This window comes from Melospiza georgiana, chromosome 13 (genome assembly GCF_028018845.1).
Source record: "Melospiza georgiana isolate bMelGeo1 chromosome 13, bMelGeo1.pri, whole genome shotgun sequence".
In the NCBI taxonomy this organism is placed as follows: domain Eukaryota; kingdom Metazoa; phylum Chordata; class Aves; order Passeriformes; family Passerellidae; genus Melospiza; species Melospiza georgiana.
This window is the reverse complement of record NC_080442.1, coordinates 16,667,032-16,689,624: the sequence shown is the minus strand read 5'-3', so window position 1 is coordinate 16,689,624 and position 22,593 is coordinate 16,667,032. Positions and strand designations below refer to the sequence as shown.

Below are 22,593 nucleotides of genomic sequence, written 5' to 3'. Positions count from 1 at the left end.
GAAAAGAAAAAAGGGATCTGGATTTATACATAGAGATACCCCTCACTCTGCCACCACCCTGATATTATTGCATCCAGCACTGCAGACGAAGCCTGGAGCTTCCTGCACAGTGTGGGCCCAGGTTTGCTTTCCCACCACACAGCATTTACAGATGTTCTCAGGAAATTTGCTCCAGGCAGGTGAAGAGAGAAGTAAACTTTTTGGTTTTCCTCTATATTAATATTTCCTCCCTTGTCTCAACATCCACATGTGATTCATTCTCCATTCAAGATGTTCACCTAAACAGGCACGAAGTCAGTCAGGATTTTATTTTAAACCTTGTTAGGTTATTTTTTAAAGCATGTTTATGGGTTTTCTTTCATTCAGGTAATCTAACCACACAAAGTCTTCGAGTACAACCAAATCTTAGAGGTACCATCTTAGAAGTCACTTCCAATATTTTTCTTTTATTTATGATGTTGTAAAATGTTGCAGCACAGAAACAATCTTAACCCCTTTCTTACTTAATTTGCTCATTTATCTTGATGGAAGAAAAACCACAGTAAAATTTAAACTGCTTCAGATATCTTTCGATATCTGAATATTGATATATTCAATATATAAATAAAACCAAAATGGATAGTCATGCAAAACCACAGAAAAACCCGCAATTTCTCATTCTTTTCCCCCCAGTTTTTAAACTTAGAGACTTCAGAAATACAAATTTCCAGATTTCTACCTGAAATCCTGCTGACATTTTCGTTGCTACAGGACAAACTGTTTTAAGCAGGTTAAACAAAAATAATCACACCAAGACATGGAAGAGTTCAGCTAATGCTCCCTGTGATTTTGAGTTAAGCTAAATAGACTTCCCCACATTCAACTCCTAAGTCTAATTGTTTTCCAGACACCCACAGACACTGCAGGAAAGTCAAGGAAGAAAAAGCAAAAGCTCAAGTGTCACTGAAACTACATTTTCCTACTGAAGACAACTTTGGAATGAGGAAATGGGAGCAGCACAACAAAGACTGCACAAGACTCAATTTTGTGGAATATTTTTGTTCCTGTTAAGTGGGGAAAAAGAGCAGAGCCTTTCGCCCAGGAAATCTTGTCACTTTTATCCAACAGCCACCGTTCTCTCTCTGTTCTCTTTCTCCCTCTGCCCAGTCTCTGGGTTGTTCTGCATTTCCCCACTTTCCACACTTAAATTGCCTTCCAACACAGGGCCCCTTCAGCCACTGGAACTTTTTAAATACATATATGCAGGTGACAGCTGTCTAGGGAGAAGTACATTTCCCTCTCCTGGTCCTTTATGCTAGAGTTGATGCCACACAACTCCCTAAATATGGGTATTTGCCATGGCAACAACTGCAGCACAGTTTTGCAGAACTCTTCCCCTTAAGTGGCTTAATGGAGATGGTATTTATTCCCTTTCTGAAGATTTAGCTTCAGTGACACATTAATACGAACATAAATGGAGCAAATATTTGTGTGCTTCTTGGGAATAACAAAGGCACGTTTATCTGATACACACAGAAAAGACATTTTTGAACCTCATTAATACATGAGTAGAAGTCAATGGAGGAAAATGGATCTTGTTAACTGGCTTCTTGGATACCAATAAGCATCTCATTTGCCTTAAACATATCAACCTAGCAACACTATTTATTCAATATAGAATAATCAGTGACATTAGAGAGCCCCAGCATTGCACACAGAGGAATGATTAATCTATTATTCATTCCACAATAAAGACTCTGAGGGATTTACCATATGAAAAGTGATATTCAGAAAAGGAGGTGGTATTTTTTTCCCCCTGACCTGTATGGGAATTCCTGTCCTGTGGGATGAATTCCATTGAATAACATTGAGAGTTTTGGTTGTGGGTTTTGCCTTTTTTTTTTTTTTTTCTTTTTTGAAGTATTCTTCCTTCCTGCGAGGCAGAAAAGAGATTCCAGAGGACTCTGGGCCTGAGCATGTGGTGTGAAAACACAGGCATGGAACTCTGTATAGGCTGCATCACTTTCATGGCTTCTGAAGAGATGGAACTGTGTTGATTTGAGAAGCAGAAGCTCCTTCTTCCTCACTGCTGCCCACCCTGCCAGGATGGCTGGCGTGGACACAAGGTTATAGGAACACACACAGACATTTTGTACATCTGTGAAAAACAACTCAAACCTCACACAGAACTGCCATCAGCCTGGATTTGATTATCCACAAGTCTGACATTGCACCCAGGAGCCAAAGAACCTCTGAGGACAATTTCCCTGCCCACTCCAGCCAGCTACCCCCATGAAAGCCACCCAACAACAGGCTGTGCACCTGCTCTCCAAAGTTTAGATGCAGACATTATTCTTTTTTCATCAACTGTTTAATAATTATTAAGAATCCTCCTGCTTACTCTGCAGTTACAGCCATGGCCTGAGCTCCAGCACAGCAGCAACTGAGCCCTGTACACCAACAGATGCACAGCTGTGCATTTAATTGGTGTCAAGGTGGCACTTGAAAAAGCAGCTACTTGAATATAGATTTAAATAACAGGACAGGTGACTTGCAATTACTACCTGTGCATTTGTGTGGACAGCTTGGGATTCTGCTGTTTCAAAGATCAAAACTTTTTAAATTTCTTTGCTTCAGGAAGTTTCTTGGAGAAGCAAAGAGGACATTGCAATCAAGGAGAACTTTTGTGTAAGTAAGCACTAAGTAAAAATTATAGAACTGGGATTTAGATCATGAAACTGTCTAAAAGGCAAGTTGTTATTTGATTTTGAAATGTAATTGAAAATAAGAATAATGAAGATAATTCCAATTACTCTGGAATGGCCTCGTGCTCCTTGCAGGGTGTGCAGTGATTAACTAGCCTTTTATAGCACTTCATTTTTTCTTTCCCCCGGTGATGGAAGATTTACCCAGGAATCCTTGGGTAAGAATAATTTGTTTTGGCAAAGACATTTGCAGCAGAGTGGAAGGAGGGTGCTAACCTCTGCCTCAGCCCACTCAGCCCTTCTGGGCTGCCAGGGCAGCCAAGGGAGGAACTGCAGGAGGATTTTCCATGCCAGCTTGAGCAGGCAGCAAACCATGCACACAACTACAACTTTGATCATTCTGGGTACCACAAAATTAACCTTAGGGCTCCATCACAACGTGCTGACCTCAGCACACCTGTAAACATCACTGAACTGAGTGTTTGTAAAAAACAAGCTGCACTTCTAAGCATCTCTGATGAATACTCACACTTTATACTGTTGGACTCCGAATAAGGAGAGCTCATTGATGCATTTCTTTTTTGTTTCACTTATAATTCTGGAGAGTCCTACTGATATACATGAGTTGTGTACTGCCTTAGGATGTTCTAGCAATACACTAGACTAAAAGCAATGGTAGCTTCTCTCATCAAGAACTCTGCTTCATCTTACCACTTATCACCCATGTGCATCTTTACTGAACTCCAGAGATCTCAGAGAAAAACTCTTACTTCGGGATGACTAAAATAAGGGTGCTGTTTTTCGCCACAGTTTAGCTTAAATTATGCAAAACTCCGAGATATGCGAGGCATAAAGGAAGGAAGAACAAGGCCTTTAATTGAATTCAAGATCCATTTCAACTGAATTGCTAAAACCCTAAAACAGAAGAGCAGTTTTGCATTCTGCTAACATAATCCACCTCCATCCATGTTACTCCCCATGAGTCACACACACATAAGCTCTCAGTGCACAAGAAGCAAGAAAAGACCACATAGCAAGCAGCTGAATCAGCCTCTCCTTTTAGGCCTTGTATTTGCCCATGAAAACAGTGAATATTGAGACAGGACTATTCCAACTGTCATCTACAGCTCTTTGTTAGTGATAAGAAAGGAAATTTCTTCACTTGGAAATTCCAGTTTTTGTGCCAACAGCTGCATTGGTTCCTCTGCTGCTGTCAATAACCATGTTCACTTTAGACCTTTCCAACACAGCATCTCACAAACTGTTTGCTGCTTCTCAGCCCACAGCAGGGTAATTCCATCTGCAGGGCTATGGCTTCTGGAGGAAACAGCATTTTTGTATTGCTGTCCTCTCAATCAGTTTGTAACACGGACAAGTGAAATGACAAGGGCAATTAATAAGCAGAAGCACATTCCCTGGGTTCAGAGATTCAGGCCCTCAAAGCTTTGAGCCACAGATCCTACAGAAAAAGGCAGGGCTGGAATGTGACCCACAGGAGCATTTCCCTGCTGGATGGCTGATGGAAGAGCACTGGGATGTGCCTTTCCTTGCTCCCACAGCCTGGAGTGGCAATCCTCACCCCATTGCCCTGCTCTGCCCACATTGCCCTGAGTACCAACACAGCTCCTCTCTCCCTGCTCCTCCTCCTGTAACCCTCTGCCCCCTGCCTCCCTCCCTGTGCTGATGTATTCCCACTGTCCTACCTGATTACTCCACGCAGCAAATCCCTCTCCCTGGTCCAAGTCAGCCTCCACGGCCCAAACCAGCACCCACAGCCTCCAGGAAGGGGCTGAGTGAAGCAGGGGAGAAATATTCCCTTGCACTGTGCAGGCACTACAGCCCTGCCTGGCCCAACCTGGGGCCAGCAGCTCACAACAATTATTATCTCAGGGTGTGGAGGGTGGAGCCCAGGCCCAGGTGAGCTCCTCAGCCCACTCACAGCTGTGGAAATGAGTTCCTAGATCATTCACCTCATCCCTGCACAAGCAGCAAGTTTTTGATGCAGCCCCCAAGCCCTGGGGGTAGAAGGGACATCTCTCCTGTACTGCACCCGTAGCAGGGAGACACAGGGGACAAGGCCCTCAGCAGCTGCTGTGGCAATGGGGGGAGCTGAGAGTCATTGGGGGGTCCCCACGAGGGAAAGGTGACCAGATCTCATTGTTTGTCCCCAAATCTCATTGTTTGTCCCCAAATCTCATTGTCCCCGTGCAGCAGCAATCAATAGGGCTGTAATTACGACTGCTGCTTTTGGTGCCCCCAAACAGGGGGAGCACAGCTTCGTGCCCATGCTCCCATTGAGGATGCAGCTCTGCAAAACTGCTCCTCTTATCCTTCTTTACATATTTATTACAACTCTTTAGGCTGATCCATGCAAACCAAAGGAAAGCCACCAATGGAAAGGGGCCGGCTTGTGCCAGCAATCCCCAGACTGTCAAGCGATCACTGAAGATTGGACAGGTCCTGATGAAATAAATGTTGGCTGCTGACTCTTCCAATTTTGCAACACTCCTCTGTGTCACTGGAGCAGCCTTGTCCAAGATTGAGATATTTGCAAACTGTCATCTTTCATAAATATCTGCCTTGAGTGACACTTTGCCCCCCTCCATTTCCCTTTGAAATGTACCTAGCTGGCACGGAGCCTGCGGGATTTCATTGCTTGTGATAGGTGATTAGCAAAGAGATGATTTCCTCCTCCCTCCCCCTCCTCCCCTCTGCCAAAGGGCTGAGTGACAGGTCCAAAAGGCGAAAGGCAGACTGGGGAAGCAAATCTGCCAGAGGCAGAAGTGATGACACTCCGAAAACACTTCATTCATCTTGCCAAATTACAGGCTGGGCTGGGGACTGATGGAGACTGGAGGAGGGAGGGGGGGATAATCTCCTGCCTTTGCCTGGCGTGTTCTGTGCTCAGAAACATTGCAAAGCAGCTCCTGGAGCTGGAAGGATGCACCCCAATCGCCTGCAATTTCTGCTCTGTAATGCTCCCAGGCGAGCTGATACCTGGCTGTGCTGCAGGCTCCTGACAGCAGCACCAAGCGCCTTAGTCATGGATGTCAGATCCCCTCAGCTCCCACAGCCTTGCTGCCCGGGCGTCAGGAATGGGGCTGAGAGGGAATTTCAAACAGCAAAACACAGCAGGAGGCACCTGCACTGCCCTCCCCTCACTTATCCTGCTCAGAGGGCAAGGCAGGAATTTGTGGGTGAGAGTTTTCCTGTTTTGGGAAGCTTGGAGAGGTAATTTGGGAATGAACACTGATGAGCCACTGATGATGCTGCTCTGGGATGCGCTGGGATGTCTTCTGAGAAACAGCAAAAAACTAATTGTGTGCTTGGACAAAGTTCTGCACAAAACTTCCTTTGCCTTTCCCATTTGGAATGAGAAATCCACTGATTTTTTTTTTTCCTCCTCAAAACATTATCTAAAGAATGGCTTTATTTGGCTTGTTTAATTTAAGGATATTTTTTTGGTTTCTGGGTTTCAAGTGGATGCCTGTCTAAAATGTAATTACTTTTTTGGCTTTTTTTACCTTACATTTAATGGTTTAACATTGAAATGTTTCAGACTTGCCAATTAACTACTTCAACCCAAAGTATTTTGCCTGAATTCTCAACATGCCCCAAGTCTACTCTATTTACATTTTCAGGCTTGACATTTCCTTTTACCAGTGAGATTGCTAACAAAGGAAATTATGTTTTCCTCCTGTCTTTGCCAATGGACATTGTAAGCAGTGATCATTGAATCTTAAATTCACTTTTCCAACTGAAGAGCAAGTCAGTTATTTCAGCCGGTGCAATTGAAACTCTCTCTTCTGTCATCCTGAAGTACTTCAAAAGATACACAAACCACTCCTGAAGAAAGAGAATAATTTTATTTTTAATAATATGTGAGTTTTTTTGCTACATGTCAAAGGGAGAACACCAGATTCTGTTCTCTCCCAGGCTAGTCTAAGACCTGGGGTGCACTCAAAAACAGACTTAATGCTGTTGTAAAAACTTATTTGAATGTTGTTATATCAGAACCTACAGCTCCAATAGATGCTGATGTCACTTTTCATTTTTACTTGTGTAAATGAAGCCTTGGCTGCCTTTCTGTAGCACCATCAATGGCATCTCCCAGACTACACTGAAAATGGAGACCAGGGCATAATAAAGTGAATTGCTAATAATAAAAATAGATGCCTAGCACTTTACAGAGTGAAGTGTGTACTCTAGACAGGAGAAGTGCCATCTAAAATGATCCTGAGCTAATCATCCCAGAATCAAAAATATCAGGGGTGGAAATGATGAATGGCACTGTCTGTCCTGGAACTGTTTGATACAAGCATGTGTGCTAGGAATTTATTTGCTAAATTCCATTCAACAGAACTAATTCTAAAGAACTTCTAAAGTAATTCTAAAGAACTTTAGAATTTTCTAACAGTTGAACCCAAACATAACATGGTTCCCTTTTTCTCTTGAACACTAAGGATGTGCTCAACTGGGACTCAGAATCTGCATGTTCCCCACTGCTGGCTGCCCCATATCCAAGTGCTCAATACTGCCAGCTGGAAAAGACATTTCATGGCAAAAAAAATAGATTTATTTCCTTATTGTATAAGCTTTTGCTTCTAAATTGGAAATGCTGGAAAATGACCATCATTTGGTGTTGGAACTGGGGAGTACCATCAAACATAAAAATAAAGCACAGGAAGGATCAAAGTGAGCCAATCCTTTCCAGAAGATTTCACTACTGAAAATGTGTGCAAAAAAAGGGAAAAACCTGATGCCATTTATTTTGAGAAGTTCTGTTCTGCCATCACTCAGCAATTTCCAACTTCAAACAGCTAATTGAAATATCACACACAGGGTGAGGTAGGCTGGCCTAAAAATGTAACATCCCTCCCTCTTCAGACTGAGGAATCTGGTAAGAGAAATTACAATGAGTTTCTCAAAGACAAACACTGAGTTTGTGATGGAACAGAGATTAAAATTTGGGGTCCTTTGTCTCTCCCTTCAGCCACCTTGCTGCTTTATTCATGTTTGCACACAGCCAGACCTGCAGCCACACAGCAGAAAAAACACAGCAGAAGGAGGGAGAGTATGAAAAAGCGAACCTGCATGTCAGCACATGGACAAATAACCCATTTCTGCACCCACAGAGCAGTTCAGGTGAAGCTGAAGCACCTCCACCAATACTTGCAACTAAAAGTAAAAATCCTTCTCAGCTGTTCTTGTAGCTGAATTATTTCCCCCACAAAATGAGAATAAAAGAGAGAAGGGATTCCTCATCCAGAGTGCTTCAGGGTGTTGGGGGCTTTCTCAGCTCAGAGTGATCCCCAGCGCTGGGAGCAGCCCAAGTGAGTGGTCCTGCCAGCAGAGGAGCAGCTGAGGTTGGTGCTCTCACCTTGGAGAAGCTCCTTGGAATTTCCTTGGACGAGGTCTCCATCTGCAGAGAGGAGCAGCATTCATGCAGCTGTTTGAGATTTCCAGGGGTCATCTCCAAGGGTTTCTTGCTCATATCCTGGTGTTAGACAGCTCTGCACCAAGGCAGTGAGATGGCAGAGGATTGTAGGGGATGCAGCCCCCTTATTTCTGGAGATAAGGAGAAAGTGATAAATGCTGCATGTGTGAGTGTGAGATGTGGTGTAACCCATCTGGCCACCTACAAACACATGTGTTGTACCCATGACAAGTTAATTGTGCATTAATCAGGATATAATCTCATACTGCTAATGCAAGTCATGATGTAATTTTACCTTTACTACCTATGCAACTAGGGCCATTATTATCCTGTAATAAATTGTATCACTTCAGGCTGATGAATGACACTAGTTAATGTCTCTCCACCTAATTTGTTATTTCACATGGTGATGTAGCATTACTTTGGTTTGGTTTTTACCCAGGGAAGCTGCCTCACAGTTGTCTTTATTGGACTTTTCCAGAACATTTCCAGCAGAAGAAAAAAAAAGAGAAATTGGTACTTGTTTTTATTAAAAAATAAAAAGGGGAAGATTTTACCAGAGACAGTTGTTTGCTTTTGTTGGGCTACTTCTTTCCAGTGAGCCCAGCTCTGAGCAGAAACAGAGATACTTCAAGCAGCAATAACCAAAAATGCTGATTGGGAATTTAGCACACATTTGGCCACATTGCTGCTTGTTTGTTGCATGTTTGATGCAAGAATAAATAACTGCACATTCCCAGTGCTCCCACAAGATGCACATAGGCCCACTTGCTCAGTGGCAAGCAATTTAGCTGTGGCTTAAGAAGAAAAATGTGTGTGTTGGAATTAAACAGTCACTTTATTTTTGGCTTTTGAAAACTCACCTCTGCCTGCACACCTGTGCGTCTGACCCTCACACCTTGAGGCTTTTTAAAGTTCTGGGTGGCGGCTACAGAACACTTTATTTTTTTTTTTTTTTTGTGATAAATAGGAGAAGGCAGAGAGAGGACAGAGATGTAGAATGAGTTATTTTTCTAATGTTTTTCATTAAGCAGCAGCTGCTGCTCCCAAGCTGTCAGCTCTGTTGCCAGGGTGATTTTGCGCGCACGGCGCGGAGCGGGGCCGGTGGGTTCAGCGCATCCACGCTCGCGCCTGGCGGTGTCACTGCGCCCGCGGACCCCTGGATCTGCAAAGCCCTGCCCCTGGCTCTGCTGGGAACGGGGCTGCAGCAGCGCAGCCCCTTGCTGAGGGCACTCAGCACTCTGCTCTTCCGCGCCGGCGCTGCCTCGTCTGCTCCCTTCCCCTCAAGTGGGACAGATGAAACGTTTTCGTTTTGACATTTCAAATTTCACACGCGGTCCTTGGGTCTTCTCCTCAAAGGGCATAACAGATAACTTGAGCAAGATACTAAATATTTCAGGCAGTGGCAGCAAACAAAGCCAACAAACCAAAATTGATGTTCAACCAGTGACTTCAGTGGGTCAACTTCTCCCTCCAAATCTTGTGCAAGGGTAAAAGAGCTTTGTTGGACTACACAGAGTTGTCTTGCACAGAAAAGTGTTTACACTCTAAGCACAGAAATAAAGGGCTCATTTTGCTCTAATATTAATCTCAGTTTGCTTTCCAAAGTGCAACATTTTACCAGTCTACAAGGTAGGACTCCAAGACAGGGAGAGCACCTTTTTCCATGGTTAGGCCATTATGATAAATTTATGGTTTCTGAGTGTCTAATGAATGTAGTAAGAAAGGTAAAACGTTCACAATTCTTTAATATACTGGTGAGAAAACCTTATCAGTTTACTGGAGAATCACAAATGGCAACAGGTCAGATCAAATTTCTCATGTGGCATAAAATCATAAATGCAGTTCCCAGGGCTACCTCAACTTTAATAAAATGAAGTCATCCATGTGTTGCTTTGTATTAATATTGCAACTAGGTTTAAGCATATATGAGCCATGATTTTTCCTCAAGTGTTAAATCAAATTGAATCACAGGTTTTTATGAGTGATAAAATGATAATAGACCAGATCTGGTCAGCTAGGATAATAACTTGATTCAGTACTTTGGATGTAAGTGTTTAAGATTTCCACAATAAAACTGTAATGTTATACCCTAAAGTGTGTTAATAACATTAAGTGATGTAACAGTGAAAGCGAACTGACAGAATGTAATACCCATAGGGCCATCATAATAGAAATAATTTATAATGTAACAGCAATAAAATCTTTAATGTTATCTCAATCCAGTCCTGTCCCCAAGTCTGGGGTTTCAGATTACACGTGATTTTTTTCTATGCATTTAAGTGTTAACTTAAAATAATTAAGAAAATGGTTTTCAAAGTGGAAGAGCCTTTCAAAGTTGCTGACCTGATAATAATATTATTAACTCTTTCCTTCCTACCAAAGTCCCGTGTGGCCAATAGCTGATATAAAAAGGAGGTACATTTCTTTTGCTTCCATTTTCCCTCCCTTTTTAAAGCAACTTGCAGCAATCAAGGAATATGTAGGACTACCACGCTACATGGAAAACGTAGTATTTTCACATTTCATAATTTTCACATCTAAACACAAACCCAAACCACACTGTAAAAGAGTTTGTACAAAGACCCAGTAAATGTCACCACACCATAAACACAAGGTTGATGTTTGTGGCTACTCACAAAAGAAAGGGGAAGCCAAAGGGGAGTCTTCCATCCTCCCTGTGGCAAACCAGGACTTGTCCTGGAAGAGCCTGCTTGGATATTAGCAAATGTCCTTCCTGGCAAAAATTTGGGATAAATTCCCCAGAGGGCCCATGAGATCTTTTACAGTCAGATCACTAAGAGTAAATCAGAGAACCTCATGTACATGGCAGAGACCTTTCCTCCATCTCATGCAGCATAAATATGTTTAATGGAATCTCAATATGGACTGATGTTTATCATCTCCTAAGACAGTGGTCCTTAGGAAATGAAGAGCTTTTTTGTTAGTTATTCTCCTCAAAACATATGAAAAGAACTGACCTGAAAAGGACAGACGCGCACAGATCTTGCAAAATATGTGCAGAAACATAACATTTAAAAGCAAGCCGAAACCAATCTTCAATACTTGAACCAAGATTTACTTGTTTCAAGGTAAGGTATAATTTTATTCCTTCTTCCTGATCAAATTGCTTGCTAAGAATATTGACTGTTTTAGGCAGGAATACTGAGGGCTTTCTGTAATGTATGCCATGCCTCAGAGGAGCCAAACCAGAATAAATTCAGCATCTGAATTCTCTTGCAAACCCATCCAACCCAGGACTAATAACCTGTGTCTTTAGAAAATACTCCAGCATCAGACATACAAGATAGTTATGGTGCAATTAAGAAAAATCCTCTGACTCTCAGGTTCTCTCTGGACTCACCAGGGAATGCAGAAAAAAAAAAATAACTGGAACTGAACAAAGAAGCAGCTTATCATCTTGAAATATGCTGGGTTAATCGTCCCTTTAAAAGCAAATGTATTAGGAAAACATTAGATCCTTAGCCCTCGGTGACATAATTACACAGGCTTCTGATTAAACAGAGGCTCTCATTAAGTAAAACATTTTATTTTAGTTTCTTGTTGGTTGTTGGTATTATTGGGCTTCCTGCCCAATTCCAGCCAGGCTACCATATGAACAGTGAAAACAGCCAACATTGTTAATACAATAACAACAACAACACTTGGCACTTCCAGCCTTCCCTTGGTCTCAGAATCTTACAGCAATTCACAGATATTTCTTGGGTGCCCCACGTGACAAAGTGGTGGAGCAGGTAAAGCTGACCATGCTTATGTTATAGATGGATAAATCGGGGCACAGAGGGATTCACCTGCCTTGGCCTGGCTGCTGGAAAGTCAGTGGTGGGATCCAGAAATCCTGAGGAGAAAACCACTTGGAATTACTGTTTCAGCTTCTTTCCTCCCTCCTTAATTGCTGTTGCTCTTTACAGGTTCCTTGTAGCAGAAGAGGACTTGTGCTGTGAAAAATCAAGCAGAGATGCAAAGCAAAAGGAAAAGGCAATTAAGCATTGCTCATTGTTTATAGTTTAAGCCTGGTACAATTTCTCTCCCAAACAGATTTGTAGTGGTTTACATAAAGCAGTAAGGACCTTCTTTTGGCCAGCTGAGATGTAAAGTTTGCACTGTGGGTTAAAGCAGTGAGTAACAGAAGGATGTTTTAGTTTCTAGATCACCAAATCTGCCCCTTCAGACACACGGAGAGGCTTCTTTGCAGAGCTTCCAGTGATGGGAATGTAAGGAGAACACCTGTGCATGGGATAAGGGGTTCATTTATGAATGCACAACCTCTGAGTTGCCAACAGCACTGAGATTTCATCCTCCCATCCTCCTGATCCACCTTTGGCCAAGATACTCCTCTCCCAGTGGCTGGGAAGGGGGCTCTGGTAGCCTGGAGTGGATTTACGTGGCCAAACTTACAGAAAAATGCTTCATTCTTCAGCCTGAAAAAGGGTGAATCAACTTTTGGCCTGCATCTGCAAACACCTCAGACAAGGAAAGCTGAGCAGAAATTACCTTTGCGGATCATGGTATGGATACAAGAGCAAAGTTCTGCAGAATACAGAGTTTCCATTCACACAGAAGGGTTAATTCCTAAGATTAATAAATATTTCTCACTGGTGTGCTGTCTAGTAAGGAGAGTCACTGCTGATTTACCAAATTTCTGCCACAGCCAAATAATTCTTTTCTCTTTAGCCTAAAAGAGAGAACTTTGACATCTGGGAGCATGAAGTGTTAAACTCCTCTTAGGCAGGGAGGTTTAGAAACAAAATCTCACACAGCGCATATAAATATCATCTGTATCCAGCCTCCACCAGTGGGGATTGTAATTGGCACTGCTGTGAATTATCTGTTACTGATACACACCAACACCCCCTGATTTGTAAGCTCAGGTGCCCCTTCCTGGCTGCAAAAATGAAAACACAACACCCACGTGCAAACCTAATGGAGTCAGTATCAGAACAAGCTTTTAGGTCTGCGTGACAAGAGTAGCAGAGGTGGAAATCTGCTTGTCACTTATCCAGCTGGAGATGAACAACTGGCTTCAAAAGAAACTCAGGAGTGAAAGATTAAAGGGAAGATGACCATGAACTCTCCTTTCCCCAAAGAAGTTCAAAGCTTCCTGATTTAGGTTCTTATCGCACTATAAAGAGGGGAAGCAAGGAAGATAAAAAATTTAAAAATAAATGATCTTTAAGAAATTATCCTCATCTGAGTGTCCTCCAATATGTCTGGTCCTCTAAGTGTTAAGTGAATTGTAACTAGATCCTGGGGAGACAGTTGCAACCTGGTTATCAGTGGCAGTAAATGGAAGATAATAGCCCCACTAGAGAGTTATGAAATGGCTTGTCTTTGAGCTGCCAAAGTGTTTAGGCTCTCTTTTATTATATTCACAGCAGTAATCCGATATGTCCTGACTTCTGTCATCTATATGTAATGCTTATCAACTCTCTGCCAGTGATTCACCCCCTTGTCAGGGACAATTATTCCTCAAAGTGCTGAGGTTACGACTGAAGCAATATTATGACTGGAAAGAAAATATGAAAGGTGCAGAGCATCACAGCCAGCAATCTCGGGGCTGACGTCAAAGTGGAGGAGAACATTGTTGATAAAAAAATAAGGCATAACAGGAGTGTTGCACTGCTGTTCCCACAGCACTCCTGAGCTCTGCTAAGGTCATGCATACCTCTGATGATGATGGTGATGGAAGGTTTTCCCACCCCTTTATTGGAGCTAGGTTTCCATACTTCCCTGGTTAGGTGTCCCTCTCAATTTCCTTTCTATGTCCCCGTTTAAAGCCACTTAAAATTGAAGAGGCAGCGTGTGTTCTGTCCCTCTAAATTTGCAGACAGGAGCTCAGCCTAGGAAATTAATTTTCCACCAGAGGATAATAAAATGAAAAGCATAATCTAAGGGACAGAGGGCCCAATTTGCAGTTTTCAAGTTGCCTGAAATTACAGTAACACCTGCAGTGAAATTCTGATCCAAGCATGCTCCGACCAAACTTTTCCATCACTCGAAAGAGTGAAAAGATGCCTCGGGCAAAACTAAAGTAAATTGTGATCCTGAGCTTGTGGCTAGGGGAAAGCACAAGTCAGTGTCCTGGCACCACGAGGGCAGTGCTGGGGAGCACAAGGATCTGGGATCAGAAGCTCAAGGCCTTGGGGACAGCCAGGGGCTGTGGCATTTCTTTGTCTCCTCTCTCAGCAAGGGGTGGCTGTGGCTGGGGAGCTTTGTCAAGGGCAATGAAGAAAGGCAGCTGGTCAGTGAGCATAATGGTGAGACAGGGAGGCCAGAGAGGGGTGGCAGATGGTCCCAGGGGCTGTCCAGCTGACCAACAGCAGCACCTATGCCCTGCGTGCACATGTGGCACCAACCCGGGACGGGTTCTTAGGTGTCAGCCAGCACATAATTCACTGGGCTGAGGGTTTCAGCCTACAGAGTAACAGAAGTGGAGGAAAACAATACCTCTCTGTGGTGTTTTGATAGTCCTTGGGCTCTGAAGTACAGTGCAAACTCTGTATTTCAGCCCATTTTGCAAACAAGGGGTTGAGCAAGGCCATCTCCCTGCTTGGAGGGTCACAGGGGTCCAATTGCAAGGTCGGGGAGGCCCCAGTGAGGAGGCAAAACAAGCAGAGCTGGAGCAGGGCAGGAGGGAGGAGGCAGCCAGGGCTGAAAAAAAAATTATGTCCCAAATCAGCTGTCTCAAATCAGAAAGTGGAGCCACTTCTCAGAGTGCAAGCCAGGCCTTGTGCAAGGTTTGGTGCTGCCACTGGTGTTTGGTGCTTCAACAGGAGCCCACAGGGGTCCCAAGGGTCACGAGCAGCAGGGTCAGCTGTGCTTCCATTGGGAGGGAAACAGCCTCCAAAAGCACTGAGGAGAGGGAATGAATCACTGTGCCCTGTCTAATATATTGCAGTAATGTAATATAACAGCAATAACCCCCAGAGTACCATCTGGTGAACTTGTGACTAAACGCAGCTTGTTTTGCTCAAGGCACACAGGCAATGGACAAGTATATATTTTATTCCTTCGCTTCACCCTGCCCAAGCACAAGTGGTAGCAAAGCTATTCCTGGGAATTTTTAGACCATCTACAAATCAGAGCTGCAAGCAGTTATTTCTCCCCTATGAGACACACAGGCAGCTCGCTCTGCAGGAGGGTGCTCAGCAGCATAAACTCCTGAGCCTCAGTCATGGCCACCAAAGCAGACAGAGGCCTGATCTCAGCTGCTCACTCCCCATTTCTGACGCTGCAAAATTCCCCAGTAAAGCCCTGTGTAGGTGGATGTCTCAGGTGATATTTCCCAGGGAGGCCTGACTCACCCATGATGAATATTGGTGACTAGCTGCTCTGACCTTGGTCAGAGTTAATCCTGCAGGAATGAAAAGGTTCAGATTTCAACACTCACTGGAAGAAAAGGGAAGAGAGGAGGAGCAGCCCCCTACTAAGATAAAGACATGACCAGTGGCTCTGCCATCAGTTACGGCATTGCTTGCATTTGGCATCACATTATGAAAATACCTATTCAGAGGGGAGAAGGAGATCAAAGAGAACATTTCCGTGGCGATGACTCTAGCTCCACTCCACTCTGCTCCCTCTCCTCCTCCCGTCCTCGGCGTTCCAAGGCTCCTGCTCTATTCATCCCCTCCGTGCCACCCCTGGTTTATAACACCACATCATCATCAGCAGCGCTAATAACCCGTGATTCTTTCCCCCCATTGTGTTTGTCAGAGTCGGTAATCTGGGCACTACAGCAGCCCAGCACTGAAAAGCTACAGTGTGTTCCTATAGCAACCAGCTAATCCGCAGGTGGAAGGTGATTGGGCACCTTTTGCACCGGAACAATAATTTGAAGGATCTTTTTCAGTGTGCTGCTCCGCAGCGCGAGTTCATTGTGCTGCAGCCCACCACGAGCCGTTAGAAGCTGTCAGGGAAATGCACAAATCACAGCCAGGAGAGGCGAGGCCTTCCAGCAACAAGCCCTTGAAATATTTCACGGCAGGTTAAGAGGCCAAATTGTGTATGGGCGAGATGAATTGTGTAGGATAAAACAAAGAGCTTGTATAATAAGCCAGTGCTGACAGACTCCAAGTCAGGGAATCCCAGTGAAGTGTAAGGCTGTGCATGAATATGAGTTTTCCTGAGCTGTGGAAGGAAAACAGCTGTAATAAAAGAAAGTGCTGGGCAGAGCTCCCACATTCGGCTCTTCCAAAACCAATTACTCCCACCTGGCTATTCCCATTTCTCCTAAAACATCTCTTGTTACAGAAGAGAATTTAATATTCTCTAATTGAAACCTCTAATTTAAGGCATTTGCTTGCTATCCTCAAAGTCTGAAATCCTGGCCTGGACTTTCACAGGGTGATTAGATATTGTAGAAGTCTCAAATTTTTGGATATCCAAAGTCAAACTAAGAAACCTTCAAGAAACACACAACCTGTTTTGTCTGAAAGCCAGGCTTTGTTATATTTCTCAGAGTTAAGTAGTTGGAGTTTAAGGTAAGGAGTGATCTTTCCTTCCATGGCTTGGAATGAGAGATGATCTTTAAGCTCTCTTCCAATCCATTTTAGATTTCCCTGATCTTTCCAAGTAAACCAGCCCAATCCATGGAGCAAGTGCAGCACAGGCAATGAGAGAACAAACACCTTCATACCAACCTCAAGAAACAGTCCCTGTCCTTTGCAGTCCATGTCTAACTTGTACCCTGTTTTTTTTCTTTTTTTAAAAAAAAAAAAAAACAAAAAAAAACACTGGACCAGAAATAGTAGACATAGATAGAAACCTCTTTAAAGCTCAGTTGTAGAAGCAGATGCATTTCCCATGCAGCCATTGCAGCGGAAAGTGAGAGCAGATCATGGAAATGATGTAACAGGCCCTGTCACAGGAAGAAAAAAAAAAGGAAATCTGTTAAAAACTTCAATAAGAAGAGAGAAATAGCACAAGTGCCTCTTTACCTCAGTTTAATCACATTGAAGAAAGAACGTCTTTATTAAATGCCTGGACTTAATAAAAATGTCAAAAATTCTCATTGCATAAATCAGCTCTTTCAAAATTTGCTGGGGTGATGGAGGAGAAAACTTAAGAATAGAGGGCAAACAGAAGTTTAGTTATTATGTCATGACTTCCAAGACTGCAGCTTCAAAAGCTTCCCTACATTTACCGGCCAAAGATTCCAACCTGGGATGCTTCCATCTAAAGCAAATTTCCTAAATATGAGACAATGCAGTCAGTGTCTCATTTATAAGAGTTTTACAAAGCAAAATGTCCACTGAGAGCTGAATCAACAAACAAACAGGACAGAACAGATCCTGCTTTTATGACCTAACTGTTTTGCTCATCCCAAAGTAAGATGAATAAAATGGATGAGGCAGGTTCACCTACTCAATCCAAACCAAGAGAAGAAATGCTTGGATGGGGTATTGCATATTCCCCCCAGGGTATTATTATGTTATTGAATATTCTACAGCAAATATGAGTGTCTTCCTCTTGCCTTTCACCTACCTTGTAATTCAGGAAATCTTCCAAAAGAAAGTTTAACTGAAACAGGCAGACGTCTTAGAAATTTTCTTAATAAACAATTTCCAGAAAAATATGAAAAAAACTTTTGACCATCTTTAATTGTGAAATGTATTGATTGTTCTCCTCAAGTAATTCATGCCTGAAAATGACATATTTTTGCTCCTTTCAGAGGACTTGGATAGATAGCATTGTTTTTCTTTCCAAAGCACATCAAAGAGCCCAAATTTTGGCAGGCTTTCTGTTTTCTTTAAAAAAAAAAAAAAAAAAGAAAAAAAAAGAAAGGGGGGGAAAAGAAAGAAAAACATCAGCAAAACAAAGCTAAGAATAACTGCTCTTTTCTGAAGAGTTGTGGGCTCCTTCCCTTCCAGATTCGTGTCATGGTGCTCACTTCAGGGAGCTGCTGAGACACAGAGCCTGGAGGTGGGGAGGAGGAGAGCCGTGGAAAGATCAGAGTGTTGGCACCGGACACAGAGCCCCTCTCCTCTCAATGTTCAGGCTGAATCTAGACACAGTCAGTCAGAACCCAGTGTCATCGTGGTTTTTAAACACTTCCATGGGCCATGCAAGGTCACACCGTGGCCTCTAACACAGGGGACAAGTTTCCACATATCAGCAGCTGCTGCTTTATAGACAGCTCTGGTGATAGCTGCTCTCCAGTTTGTTGTATCTCCATTGTGTAAGTGAATAAATTCCAGAAATTGGCTGGATTTGGGTTGAGAATAGCCCTGTCCTTTCAGGACAAGGATGGACAGAAAGTACTGAGAGAGCTGAGTACCTCCCCCTTCTGCTCAAATGTTCAGAGGAAGTAGGTTGGTATTGCTGCAGAAAGGTTTTCAATTTTGAGCATGTTTTTGCCCCTGGACCCATTTTTCTTGATTTCCTAGCTCAGCCAGTGATGATGATTTACTTATCACAGACCTGAACTCCTGTGGCAGGATCTGATGTCTGTGTGTTGGTGAAATATCGTGCACTATTGCCAGATGTTAAATATGAAGGAATAACATTAAAAAAAAATGAAATAGAAATGCCACCAGCTCTTACTTACTCTGTGAAGCAACTTTTATCTTGATTTGCTGTGTAACTGGTGTTAGAATCATATTATTTTAAGGCTTAAAGTTCTCCTGGAGATTGTGGTACAAGTGGCAGAGTTTCCAAAGCTTCCCAAGCAGAGCTGCTTTGCTCTGAATCAAGAATAAGATATGAGGAAAGGCTCAGAAAAGAAGAGGAGATATTCTGAGGGAAATGCCAGCACTGCCTGCTTTATCACCCAAACTGTGGTGTCACACTGAGCTGAAATGTGCAAACCTTCCCCACCATGGCCTGCTCCGGGGTAAAACTACTTTTTGACTTTGTGGGACTTTTAATGGGCTGTTACCATCCAACAGACACAGGGCTGCAGGAGCTGGCAGTGCACGGAACTTCTGGAAAAAGCCACAAAATCCCTGGAGCATGGCATGGCCCTGCAGCGTGGCCCAGCTGATGTCATGCCCACGCTTTGGGGAAGGAGCAGAAAGGCACAAAAGACAGGGCATCTGACACAAAACCCACTGAACTTAGAGTGACAAACCAGAGTGCATCCCTTGGCTGACTTGTAAGTGACTGGGGCACAGAAAATGCCCTCTGGATCAGGATGACAGGGCTCACTGCTAGAACAAATCACACAGAACGTGAAGTTGGGCTGTGACCCATTGCTTGGTACAATTATCTGACCTCCTAACAAAGCCTGGTGAAGATGGCAGCCATCCTGCATTTAACACAGAGCCCGGTGGAAAGTTGCTATTCTTCAAACCCTGCATCTAGACATCTTTCAAGTGATTTCAGAATTTAGGGTGAAAGTGGATCTTAGGCCTTTTTTTTAAAAAGCCATTTCAAATCCTCATTCATATCATAAATGCTTTTTTCTCCTTTCTTCTGCAGGCCACTGAAATCTCTGGGGCCATGACATTGTCTGGCACTGAATGCAGCCCCTTTTTATCATTATAAAGAAATAATGAAAGCATATGGTGGAGAGACACTCATATTTCAGTGTATGGTGCCTTCCTCCTTCTCCATAACCAAGCACTGAAAAATATATACTATGATGAGAACATTGGATATTTCCAATACACTAACAGAAAATTCCTAATAATTCAAAGCCATCCCTGCTGCCTAGCTTGATTGTAAGTTCAAAGCAAAAGAAACCAAACATATCTTCACTTTTGTGCATTAAACATCAGCGAGTGACCTGTATTTTATTACAGTACACAGCTGTTTTATCACATAAGTAAATAAATCACCATTGAACCAACTTTGGGAACGAAGATTTTGAATAATAACACAATTAAGTTTTCCCACAAAGTCCAAATAGCCCACTCGCTCATAGTTGCTACAAGCTGTGATTCCCACGTGAAAGATATCAACTTATTTCCTTTTCCTGTCAATCATCAGTACCAAGTGGGGCCCTGGTATGTCAGGTCATGACCTTTCACTCTGGGCATGAGCCTGAAAGCCACCAGTGAATCAACTAGTTTAATTATTTAGGCTGTTTTTAATAAATATAAAAATGTGGCCTTAAATATTTCACATGCTTGTTCAGTTTGGGCTTTCAAGGACCTCTCATCGGGCCCACCAGCCTGAAATGTCCTCTTATTGGTAGGAAATCAGTCAATTAAAAACCAAATCCAGCTTTTGGAATAAGGTTTATTTTGTTGATTTTGAGCTTCCTGGCTTGGGTGTCACTTGCTTGTTGGTTTAGAGGACAGGATTTTTGTTATCTTTTTTTTTTTTTTTTTTTAACCATAAGACTGTTTTTAATCAACACCAGCAATGGCCTATTTGCCTACCTCCCAGAAAATGATCCTTTATGCAGATGCCAGCACAGGATTCACAGATTTCCATGTATGGTCTATGTTCCACATCTTCTTCACCTATGGGGGAAAAAAATCAGACATAAAAACAAGCAGGAAGAAATCCAATGTAGCACAGTCCATATAAAACAATTTTTAAAATATTTTTGAGTAATGTTGGCAGGTTTGCTACTGGGTCCCTTAGCAGTGGACAGTTTAATTCCATTTTAGGTCAAAGTGTGATCACAGCCTTCCTTTGCTAAGCTTCCTAACAATTTCTTTCAGCTTCTAACTCCCATAATCTAAAAATCTAGGCCTGAACCAAGCTGCTGATCCTGCCCAAGATTCTGCACAAGCAATCTGCAGCAACCACAACCACGTCAGAATAAAACAAGTGATGCTTTCCCTGGATGTCAGGGCAATGATTTATATTCTACAACCCAGTTATGTTTATTGCCCACCAAACTTTCCAGCTGGTAGATACAAGACAGAATCAAACTTGAGAAACTAATTGATGGTGGCTTTCTCAAGAACTTGGGCTGCCAGAGTTAACTTTGCCTCTGAACATTCCTGAAATGTACAGAGCTTTCCCAGCCTCTCTCAGATTTATTTTGTTCTTCTTTCCCCTTGTGCTCCAGGACTTCTCAAGGAAGTGAGTGTGAAGGGCTGTCTCTCTATTTATAGATGATAAACCCAATTCTTATCTTTCTCCCTCCTCTCCCTCCTGCCATGGTGCTGCATCAAAGAGAGGACCTGGGGAAAGGGAAGAGAGATGCTCTCAGTCTGAATTTTCCAGTCCCTCTCATGGGCTGCTGGGTCTGCAGGAAACATCAGCATGCCAAAATCTGCTTTTCTTTCAAGCAGGAGTATTAATCTAAATGATGAGCTATATCTCAAAAATGAAATTGCTGCGGTGTAGTGATCATCAAAGGTACTTTAATTGAATTATGCTTTGTTTGGGGCAGTAGAAAACATTTAATCTTGATCCTATTTGAATTCTTCATTTTGCCTTAATGGCTTCAAGGTGTGCCCAATAGTACCTTAGAATTCACAATAGAATCAAACAAAAGTCAGCTGAAGCATTCTATCTTTACTGAATTAAAAGTGTCCTTGCCTGATAATGCTGCTTCTCAGCAATTTCACCAAAATTGCTGTAGTCCAGAGAAATCTTTCCAATTCATCCAAGACTGCTCTTGCTGATGAAAAGCTGCCTCCTGAGGAGTCCTCAACCCTCGTCCCTCAAGCTGCACCAGCAGCAGCAGCAGCAGCAGCATGTGCTCCTAGCATGTGCTCCATCCCCAGCCTCCCGGAGTGCTGGAACTCAGCGCATCCCTCTGGGTGTCCAGAGTTGCAGGGGACCCCACCAGGGGGCTCAGAGACCCCGGCATCCAGCCCAGAGCACCTGGGGATTTGACTTTGACCCCTGGAGCAAGCTGCCAGCTTTGTATGAGGACCTGAAAGTCACAGAGGTTTGAATGGTGTAATAATAAAATTATCACAGGGTGAAAATGTAGATTTTAGGATTTTTGGTACGGGGGTTATGGGGACAAGATGGAGGAATCAGGGCGTGTCCAGCCTTTCTCCTTCTTCTTCTTGTTCTCCATTTTCTGCAGTGATGTTGGCACTTGGGGATTGGTTTAGAGTAGAAGTGCACTGTCTAACACAGGTGATAAGTATTGGGAATTAAGTGTAAATATGTTACATGTAGTTTGTAGTATAAAAGGACAACACAGAGTGCCTGTGGCTGCCCTGCTGGGCATAGAGAAAATTTTATCGATAAGAATTAATAAGCAACTTCAAGACCGAAAAGTGAAGAGTCCAGACTCGTTCTTCAGCTGTGTGGGCCAAAGCAGAGACATCCTGCACATCTCGGGGCAGCAATTATCAACCAAAACCCAAGGCTGGAGCAGGGGAGATCAAACCCAAAGCATCGATCCCAGGATCCAGTGCTTTGAGGTGGGATCTGGGAAGGCTCCCAGGGGCTCCAGGGCTGCTCTGCCCTGACCCAGCTTTCCAAAGGCTGACCCCTCCTGCACCAGGGGCTGCGACAGAGCGCTCGGCCCATTCATGTCCCAGGAGCACATCAGACAGCTTAAATAACTCAGCTGTGAGCACAGAACCCCGT

General features: G+C 43.3%; 1 long non-coding RNA gene across 1 annotated transcript; it reads right to left on the bottom strand.

Moving 5' to 3' along the window:
- Nucleotides 1-11,819: 11,819 nt before the first annotated feature.
- Nucleotides 11,820-20,525, bottom strand: LOC131089116 (uncharacterized). Its single transcript, XR_009115208.1, has 3 exons — nucleotides 20,466-20,525; nucleotides 16,907-16,999; nucleotides 11,820-12,080 (listed from the first exon to the last, which is right to left on the bottom strand). It is a non-coding gene; the product is annotated as an uncharacterized LOC131089116 (long non-coding RNA).
- Nucleotides 20,526-22,593: the final 2,068 nt, after the last annotated feature.